Genomic DNA, 9,787 nt, shown 5'->3' with positions numbered 1-9,787 from the left:
GGACAGAGAAGAGTTTGCAGGTCTGCCCTTTCTAAAAGGGTTCTTCTGCTCTAGTATGAGTCCAGTTGTTTGGATTAATTAGATTAAATTGTGTCTGAAGTCATTTTCAAGGCAGCAAAAGCTGAAGCACAGGACAGATGAGTAAAATCCTGATGGACACTTCTGCTGACTCTGCACTGAGCCAGACAAAGCTGAGCCTTTTTGCCTGTCTGTCTCAAGATTCTTCACATTTTAAATCACAGAAAGGATTTCTACCTCGAAAATACCCGCTCACCTGATGTGGTGGTGGAAAATAAAAAAACACAGATAAAATATTTAAAAAGACATGGTAACTGTTTCCTCTCCAGCCCAAGCCCTTGATAGTCGTGAGAACAGACATTAAACTTTTTCATTGCAGGTGGATTACATCTGCCATTCTGTGTGAACATGGGAGCTGTCACAAACCAGCTCCCCTGTCCCCACTGCAGCAGAGCAAAGCTGGCTGCTTGCAGCACACGGGCAGAGGTCCTGCTGCTCACAGCACACTCAGCCAGCACACAACAGTGGAAGAAAATGCATTTCAGTTGGGGTGATATCTATGAAAAATGCTGTGGGTTTGCTAAGAGGAGTCTGTCCTAATTTTAAGTTGCTTTTTCTTTTTTTAACAGGGCTTGCATGCCAACAAAAAGCAAATGTCCAACAGCAGCTCCATCACCCAGTTCCTCCTCCTGGCATTCTCAGACACATGGGAGCTGCAGCTCTTGCACTTCTGGCTCTTCCTGGGCATCTACCTGGCTGCCCTCCTGGGCAACGGCCTCATCATCACCACCATAGCCTGTGACCAGCACCTCCACACCCCCATGTACTTCTTCTTACTCAGTCTCTCCCTCCTCGACCTGGGCTCCATCTCCACCACTGTCCCCAAATACATGGCCAACTCTCTGTGGGATACCAGGGTCATTTCCTATGCAGGATGTGCTGCCCAGGTCTTCTTTGTATTTTTTTTGTTTGGTGCAGAATATTCTCTTCTCACCATCATGTCGTATGATCGCTACATTGCCATCTGCAAACCCCTGCACTACGGGACCCTCCTGGGCAGCAGAGCTTGTGTCCACATGGCAGCAGCTGCCTGGGCCACGGGGTTTCTCTATGCTCTGCTGCACACGGCCAATACATTTTCACTGCCACTGTGCAAGGGCAATGCCCTGGACTAGTTCTTCTGTGAAATCCCCCAGATCCTCAAGCTCTCCTGCTCAGACACCTACCTCAGGGAACTTGGGCTTATTGTCTTTAGTGTCTGTTTGATTTCTGTGTGTTTCGTTTTCATCGTGCTGTCCTATGTGCAGATCTTCAGGGCCGTGCTGAGGATCCCCTCTCAGCAGGGACAGCACAAAGCCTTTTCCACGTGCCTCCCTCACCTGGCCGTGGTCTCCCTGTTTGTCAGCACTGGTGCATTTGCCTACCTGAAGCCCCCCTCCATCTCCTCCCCTTCACTGGATCTGGTGGTGTCTGTTCTGTACTCTTTGGTGCCTCCAGCAGTGAACCCCCTCATCTACAGCATGAGGAACCAGGAGCTCAAGGATGCCCTGAGGAAACTGATGACTGGATTATTTTCTGAAGCAGTAAACTGCCCATCATCTTCTGCATAACAGTTACAGTGTAAATTGTTGCAAGCCCAGCCCGTTTTCTGTATTTTATGTTGCTTGTGGTTTTTCACTTGATAATATTGTCATCCCCTTTCCAATTCACTGTCGTCTTTGTTTACTGAGGGGCTGTGTAAATGAGCAGCTTTGCTGTATCTGTGTTTAAACAAATTAAAAGGCCTCACAGCCTCTATTTTTTACTGAGATCCTTTCACCAAGTTGTGTTTGGAGCTGCAGGGACATTTCCTGTGCATGGGTGGAGGGGAAAAGAGTCCAGCCTGGCAGCACTGCCAGGGAGCACCAGCGCTTGGCCTTCCAGAGCTGTTCTCGTTCCACTCCCACACTCTCCTTCCCATCCCTTGTGTTGGTGCAAGGCCTGAGTGCTCTGGCAGCCTGGTCATCGTCCTGCTGTGTGTGAGTCCTGTGAGCGCAGGCAGGGACAGGCAATGGGCACTGCTGTGACAGAGCTGGACTCAGAGCAGCCTTTCCAGAAAGAAAGGTGAAAGGCTTAGGTCTTCGTTCAAACTTTTTCTCAAGGAAATTCTGAGAAAGTGGCCTGAAGATCAAAACACCAGGGCACAGCTGAACAGTGTGTGTGTGCAGGGCTGGGCACACAGCAGTGTCCTCTCACAGCCAGGCCTCCTGCCAGAGACCTGCAGGACCAGCAGAGCAGGGTCTGGGCTGTGCCCGTGTGCACTGGACCCCCAATGCAATCTGCCCCAATCATCAAGGACCAATCCCTCACAACCTCCATCTCCAGCACTGGCCTCTCACCCCAGCTCAGAGAGGTTCTTTCTCCCTCCATGGAAAGACACTGAATGAGTAGGTCAGAAGTCCATCTTTGCATTGTACAAATGAGATGTGAGAATGAATGTCATGTACATGAGGCGAGATGAGCCCAAGTAAGCACAAATGCTGTCAGATATTCTGGGGGTACCATTTTGCACCTGGGACACGGCAACCCTGGCTGTACAGACAGACTGGGGAATGAGATCCTGGAGAGCAACTTTGCGGAGAGGGATCTGGGGGTTCTGATCGACAGCAAGTCGAACATGAGCCACCAGTGTCCCTGGCAGCCAAGAGGGACCCGTGTCCTGGTGCATCCAACAAAGCACGGCCAGCCGGGCAGGGAGGGGATTGTCCTGCTCTGCTCTGCGCTGGGGCGGCCTCACCTGGAGCATTCACTGTGTGCAGGGCTGGGGACACAGGATCAACAGGAGATAAAGCTACTGGAGAGTGTCCAGAAGAGGCTACGAAGTCAGGGAAGGGTTTGGAGGGGATGGCATATGAGGAGCAGCTGAAGTCACTGGGTTTGTTCAGCCTGGAGGAGACTGAGATCTCTTGGCGGTCTACATCTTCCTCACAAGAGGAGCTGGAGGGGCAGGAACCAAACTCTTCTCCTTAGTGACCAATGACAGAACCTGAGAAAATGGCAGGAGGATGTGCTGGGGGAGGGTCAGTTGGACATGAGGAAAAGGTTCTTCACCCAGAGGGTGCTGGACACTGGAACAGGCTCCCCAGGGAGGTGTCACGGCCCCAACCTGACAGTGTTCAAGAAGAGACTGGACAACGTCCTCAGACATACAGTGTGAACTGTGGGGTGTCCTGGGCAGGGACAGGAGTTGGAACCGATGATCCTGTGGGTCCTTCCACCTCAAGAAATGATTCTATGGCTTTTTTAGCTTTCTATTTGGTATTTTCTTTTTCATTATCATAGGTATAATTTTTACTACTACATATTTTCATTTCAATTCCTTTAATTTCATTTTTAAATTTTTCATCTATTTTTTTTGTTAATTCCAATTTTAAACTGTTTTTAACTCAATGCACGAGTGTTCTCTACTGTTTCCCTTCCGGTTCTCTCCCCTGTCCCGCTGCAGGAAGTGAGCGAGCGGCTGCGTGGGGCTCAGTTACCGGCTGGGGTTCAACACGACGGTCCTTTCTCCACCCCTTGTTCCACCCCATGGGCGTCAGGCTCAGGTCCCACACGATCCAATACGTCCTCACCAACCACCGCTCCCCTGCCCACCCTTTGATGTCACACACACACAGTTGCCCTCAGCCCATGGGCTGCCCTGTGAAACGTCCATAAAATGTCACAACTCCCCGTTGAGCTCATGGAGTCCGTGGCTCTGGGCTCCGTCTGTTCCGTGGCCACTCCGGACAGCACAGGTGTCTGTTCCGTGGGGTCACGGGCACCAAACCCAGCTCGGGTGGGAACCAAGAGGGTCGCCTCGTGTTCAGGGCCCAAAGCGCCACCTGTAGCATCCGCTCGTCCTTTTGAGTGCCCAGAGCCTCCTTCTTGGGGCCCAAATCCTCATGTTCGGGGTCCCAACGTGTCTTTTATCACCCACGGCCTCTGATCAGGGCCCACAGTTTCATGTTTGGGTGGAGCTCGTTGCCTGGCAACAACCGACCGGAAGTCTATGGGGAGTCAGGGGACCCAGGACAGCCAATGGCATTTGAGGAGGCGGGGCAAGTCATGTGATTGATAGGTAACCAGCCAATCAGGCTTTGAGGCCTGCAGGAAAGGTGGTGAGAGCTGACCGAGCTGGGCAGCGTTCAGGGGCGGGCCGTGCTGGCTGCACCAATCACAGCTGGCAGAAGTGCAGCACATGGATGATTGACAAGTGGTCTGACCCATCACTTGGTAGGGGGGGAAACGAGAAATCCCAGCCGGCCAATCACAGGACACATTACCTCAGGGCAGGGCGGGCACTGTGTGGGGAGTGACCCCTAAGGCAGCCAATCAGATCCAGGATCACCTCAGGGGAGGAGACTGACAGCCCTCCCGCCCAATGGCGGCGCAGCCCAGGCTGAGGAGGCGGCGGCTCTGCGGGCGGCCGGCTGAGCTTTGCCGTGGCGTCCGTGGAGCTGCCCCAAGGCTGAGCAGCCCCCGGCCCAGCCCTGGGGCCCTTTTTCCTGCAACTGGGGCCCTGGGGATGTTGTTGCTGCATCTGGCTCAGGTGTGCGTGGGCTGCTCTGGCCTTGTTCTCCTGGGCGGGGGGAAATGGTACCGAAAAGTCGGCAAAAAGGTTCTTTAACATGGTTTGGAAAGTGGTAAAAGCAGCACTTTTGTTACAGCGCTGGACACTCGGAAGATTGCTGCTCTGATCGAGCGTGTGTGTGATTCGCAGTTCTTGGTATTTCTTACATAAACCTATTGCATATTCAATTGTTTCTCCTGCTTAGTTAATGCATCAAACATAAATTATTTCCATAACCCCACCATAACTTTGCTGAAGTCCATCCTTGGTACTCGAGAGTCTTCATCAGGGTCTCTGGTGTCCCCGGTTTCTCCCCAGCTGCTGCCCCCCCGGTGTCGGCTTCTTGACCTGATTGCTTGATTGTGCATTTTCCCCTCTTGCTGTCTTTTTGTCCTTTTTTTTCTTTCCTTTCTGTTCTGTTCCCGGTCCCATCTTTTCTCACTGTATCCCTCTGTCCAGCTGCTGCCCCTTCTTTCCTCTCTCCCTTGCTCTGTTTTTCCTCTCTCCATCTCTCTGTCCCACTGCCCACCACAGTTGTTTATTCCTTCAGTGCTGTCCCGCCCCCTGTTCTTTGCCCTTTCTCTGTCACTCCATCCCAGTCCTGGTGTATTTTTCATTTGTTTTTTCATCTCAGTCCTGAACCATTACTACATTTTTCTTCTTCCACCCCTTTGTCCTGCTCCCTGCCCCTGTCTTTGTCTCTCCTTCCCTTTGTTCTGCTGCCCATCTCATTTTCCCTTCCTGCTCCAGCTCTCTGTCCTGCTCCCTGCCCCTCTCATTCCCTCTCTGTTTCTCTGCCCTTCTCCCTGTCTGTCCCCCGCTCTGTTTTGCTGTCCTGCTCCCTCTGTAGTTTTTCCACTCTCTCTGTCACTCTCTCCTGCTCCCTGTCACTTTCATTTCTCACTCCATCTCTGTCCTGCAGCCCAAAGCTGCTTTTTGGTCTCCATCTCTGCTCTGCTGCCCAGCCCAGGCCTTTTTACCTCTATCTGTGCCCTGCCGCCTGTCTCTTCTTTTTGTCTTTCCCTTTCTGCTGCGTCCCTGACCCTTTTTTCTCTGTCTGTGTTGCCCTGTCCTGCTCCCTGTCTTTCTGTTTCTCTGACCATCCTTGTCCTGCTCCCTTTCCTTCTCTGTTTGTCTCCCTGTCCCATGTCCCTCTTCATCTCTTTTTTTCTCTTCTGTCTTTCTCCCTGTTCCTGCTGATTGTTTCTCCATGTATATCCTGTTCCCTGCCCCTTTTATCCTCTCACTGTCCCTCTGTCCTGCTGCCTGTCCCCATCTTTTCTGTCTTTATTCTTGCCCCGCTGCCTGTCCCATTGCTTCTGGCAATCGACCCCTGTCCAGCTGGCTCTGCCTTTTATTTTTTGTCTCTTCCTCTTTCCTGCTTCTCAGCCCTCCTTTCCTCTTCCTCCAGCTCACTGTGGGTTTTCTCCCTTTGTCAGTCACTTCATCCCCATCTTACCTTCCTTTTCTTTCTCAGTCCCTTTGTTCTGCTCTCTCTCCTTCCTTTTCTCCATCTGTACATCCCCCTCCCTGTCCCTGTCTTTCTCTACCCAACTTTCCTTCTTCTCCTTCCCATCCCCTTGTCCCTCTGTCCTGCTCCTCCACCCTCCTCTTTCTTCCTCCCTGTCTCATTGTGGCTCCTTGTCCCTATTTCTCTTGATCTCTCCATCTCTCCAGCCTTTTCCCTGTGTGTTTCTTTCTCTCTGGGCTCCTCTATCTTCTCTCTTGTCTGATTTGTCTCTTTCTAGTCCTCTGTCCTTCTCCCCAGCAGCTTCAACTGAATGACCAGGTGTCGCTGTGCTCTGGTATTTGCTGAGCACTGCCCTGGGGAAGATCTGTGTCTGTAGGGCTGGGGATCATTTAGGAGCTGGTCTCCTCCTGCAGACGGCAGAGCCGGGTGTAGTTGTGGCAGAGGTTGTTCTCAGCTGCTGCTCTGTGCAGCTTGGGGAAAGAGCCGGCTGGGGACCTTCTTTTGAGGGAAGGTTTCTTGTTCTGCGCTCACTGCTCCTCGGGACCCTGCACAGGAGCCGTGTCGGGGTCTGCAGGGACTGGTGGGACCTGCTGTGATTCCTTGTGAATGTGAACTGAACTTGTCCTGGTGTCCTCCAATGAAACCAGACTGACTGTGGATATTTTTCTTACCAGCTCCAGTGTCAACCTACGTGCTCCGCGCAAAAGAACAAGAGACCTTGTGCTGTTTTCCAGATGTCAGTGGCTGCAAATCAGCTGAGAACATCATTGCCTTAGGTAACGGGGCAGGTGGTCTGTGATCAGGGCTGTGGACTTGCATGGCGCTGCTTTCATGAATGTTTTCTGGTCACGCCACTTCAAAGCCCTTCCATTTCCTGGAAATTTTAAGATGGCATTTCTTATTCTGAGGTTCAGACTGGAGTTGGACTTAATGTTGAGTGGCTGATATAATGGGCTCCATAAAATAAGAACAGGAATCTTGCTTTTTTGTGTTTTGTATTTTTTTTTCACACCATCTGAACTTCAGTTAGCAAGAGGAAGAGTGGTTGACAGAGTCTGTTTTCTGAGAGTAACATGTTCCTGTACCTTTCCAATCTTTCTATGATGCAGGATTTCTGCCCTTGCAGAGAGGACTGCAAAACCCGCTGCTGTCAGGTTGGACTTTGCCTCCCAACGCGGCGCAGCCTCTTCCATTGTAACATCACCCACTGCCGCTGATGTCAGAAAGCAGCATCAGCGCTGAGGTCGGCACAGCAGGGTATAAAACCAGGGGTCCCCTGTACCTTTGTCACTCTCGATCTTGAGGGAACTGAGATCGCAGAGCTTTTGGTTCACTCGTGAGCGAGTCAGATGCTTGATACCTGCACCTCAGCAGGTACCAAGAGGCAGACGGAAAAGGTTCAAAGTCTGAACGGGTATGTTTGAAAAATCCTCCTCCCCTTATCCCAGGTGTGTTTTCCACCTCATCAGCTGGGGTGGGTGGAGGGTGGACAGGAGAGGAACACGAGGGCAGCCTGAGAGCTCGCTCTGGAGCTGGTGGAAGGCAGCAGCCGCCTTTCAGCCTCTTCATGACCACAGGGGCAAGGCCCAGAAAGCCTTTGATCTCTGCAGAATGAAGGACAGGTCTATTTTGGATCGCATGGAGGGAGTCCCAAGCAGTGGCCCCGATACAGCCTGCCGTAGGGGCACAGGCTGAACCTTCTCTTGAGAGGGTGGAGAACAGGATCAGCACAAGTGCCCATCAGGTGGTGGGCAGGAGAAACAGCGTTCATCATGTGCCTTCCATTTCCAAAGAATACCTGTCCACCCCACAGACGTGAACTGTGGCCACAGCTCTTGTTGCAACTCCTGCTCTTAGTCCAGAGTCAATCTTGAGCCCTTTGTCCCTAACGAAACAATCGCTGCCATGACAAATCCCCCACTAGTGCAGCTGGTGACAACCCCAGCAGTGACTCGAGCTGCTGCAGGACCAAGCCAACGCACACGCCAGGAACGCCAGGCTCAAGGGCTGCAGTCCCTGCTGCTGCTCTCCAGTCTGCTGCTGATCTGCACAGGAACCGCCAGCTTCACCAGCCTTTTCCTCCTTGTTGCTCTGCAGGAAGATGAAGGCAGCGAAGGCAACAATCCTGGTGCTGCTTCTCGGCCTGTTCTCTCTCGGTGAGTCTCTGCAGAGCTCCGACCTGAGGACGGTGCTTTAGGATGTACTTGGGGCTCCATCCTGCCCTGGTCCGCTTCCCCCGCTGTGACCAGAGGAGCTCAGCTGAGAGCAGAAAGTCCCTAACAGAGCTGTGCCAGTCCCTGCTCCAGTGGGACGGGTGTGGGGGTGAGGAAGGGGTGACTTGCCTTCCCCAGGAGGGCTAAGCCAGTTCTCTTCAGCCGAGGGAGAGGCCGTGGCTGAGCTCTCCTGCCCCAGGGGGATGAAAATCTTCTGCAGGACAAGGAGCACAGTCCAGGCCAGGGAAAGTCCATCTCTTGCGGAGCCCGTGCGCCATGATGGCCACTGTCAAAGACAATAAGAGGAGAGACAACAATGGCACTTGGGAGAGACACAGAAAGGGGAGAGGGCAGCCCGAGGCACAAACCAGCCTTAGACCAAGTTCTAAGCTCCGGTGTGTGTCTGACAGGTGTTTTCGACGTGGGACAGCTTGGCACCTTAATGCTCTGGAGCACTGTGGCCGAGTTAGGACACCTGAGCGAAACCCTATCCCTGCCAGAGCAGCTGGAAAGCTCCAGGAACAGCTTTACAATCTGCGCTGGAGCGCAAAGGATGTGGCTGAGCGGGCTTCCATGAAGGCGTGAAGCAGGGAAGGCTCCCAGGCTTTACCGGACGGGTAAGGGCACAAGGCAGAAGGATCTACTCAGGGGTTTTATCCTCCCTCCGGCACGTATCCTACTCCATTCCCTGTCACAGCCAACAGGCTGGTGCTGCTGGAACAAGTGCTGTCATGGCCACGCTTCCTTGTCTTTCCATGCTGCCTGGCCTGGGGCCTCTCCACAGGAAAAGCCCCTTCCCGCAGCTCCAGCATTCAGAGCACTGGAGTGAGCAGCCCCCCTTTCTGATCCCGTCAAGCACAGCAGAGCAAACCTGGGAGGCTTCCAGGCAATTTGGGTGTTCCTTCCATCTGATATGGGCCTTGTCCCCGTTCACCTTGGCTGGCCTTGCAGGGGAGCTGCTTGCCCCCTTCCTTTTCCTTCCAACAGGCGCTCTCCTTTGTGTTCCTTCCCAGGCGGTTCAGGAGATCATCAATGAAGCCCTGGAGAAGCTGGAAGAAATGCAGGTCCCAATGCCTGATTACGCCCTAAAATCAGCAGGTACCGAAACAAACCAGTTCCAAAGCGCTTCCTGTCCAGATTGACAAGATGGGCATTGGAACGTGCCCAGGGGTAGAAGAGAAGGGGTGAGAAGTCAAGGGTCACCTTGTGCCCTAACAAGTGCCCCCACTGACAGAGCCTGTAATGGGCCAGACTCCATGGGAAGCACAGAAAGCCTGGTTCACGTTCTTGTCTTTTTCCATGGCCCCATGACTCCCTGCTGTGTGTTCTAGAGGGGTCATTCCAGTAAGAAAGAGGGGAACCCACTGTAGGACATGGATGCCAACTGAGAAGCTTTTTCAAGTCAACAGTGCAATATTGCTCCCAACACTGCCTCATGATTCTGCTCATGTTTGAATTTCCAGGGGCTGCTGTCATTCATTCAAGGACTTCTCC

General features: G+C 52.8%; 1 pseudogene; it reads left to right on the top strand.

Moving 5' to 3' along the window:
- The first annotated feature begins 1,016 nt into the window (after positions 1 to 1,016).
- LOC135999839 (olfactory receptor 14A16-like) lies at positions 1,017 to 8,736 on the top strand (annotated as a pseudogene).
- The last annotated feature ends 1,051 nt before the right edge of the window (positions 8,737 to 9,787 follow it).

Source organism: Caloenas nicobarica, chromosome 30 (assembly GCF_036013445.1).
Source record: "Caloenas nicobarica isolate bCalNic1 chromosome 30, bCalNic1.hap1, whole genome shotgun sequence".
NCBI lineage: Eukaryota > Metazoa > Chordata > Aves > Columbiformes > Columbidae > Caloenas > Caloenas nicobarica.
Note: the sequence above shows the minus strand (reverse complement) of the source record. Positions and strands in the feature narration are given on the sequence as shown.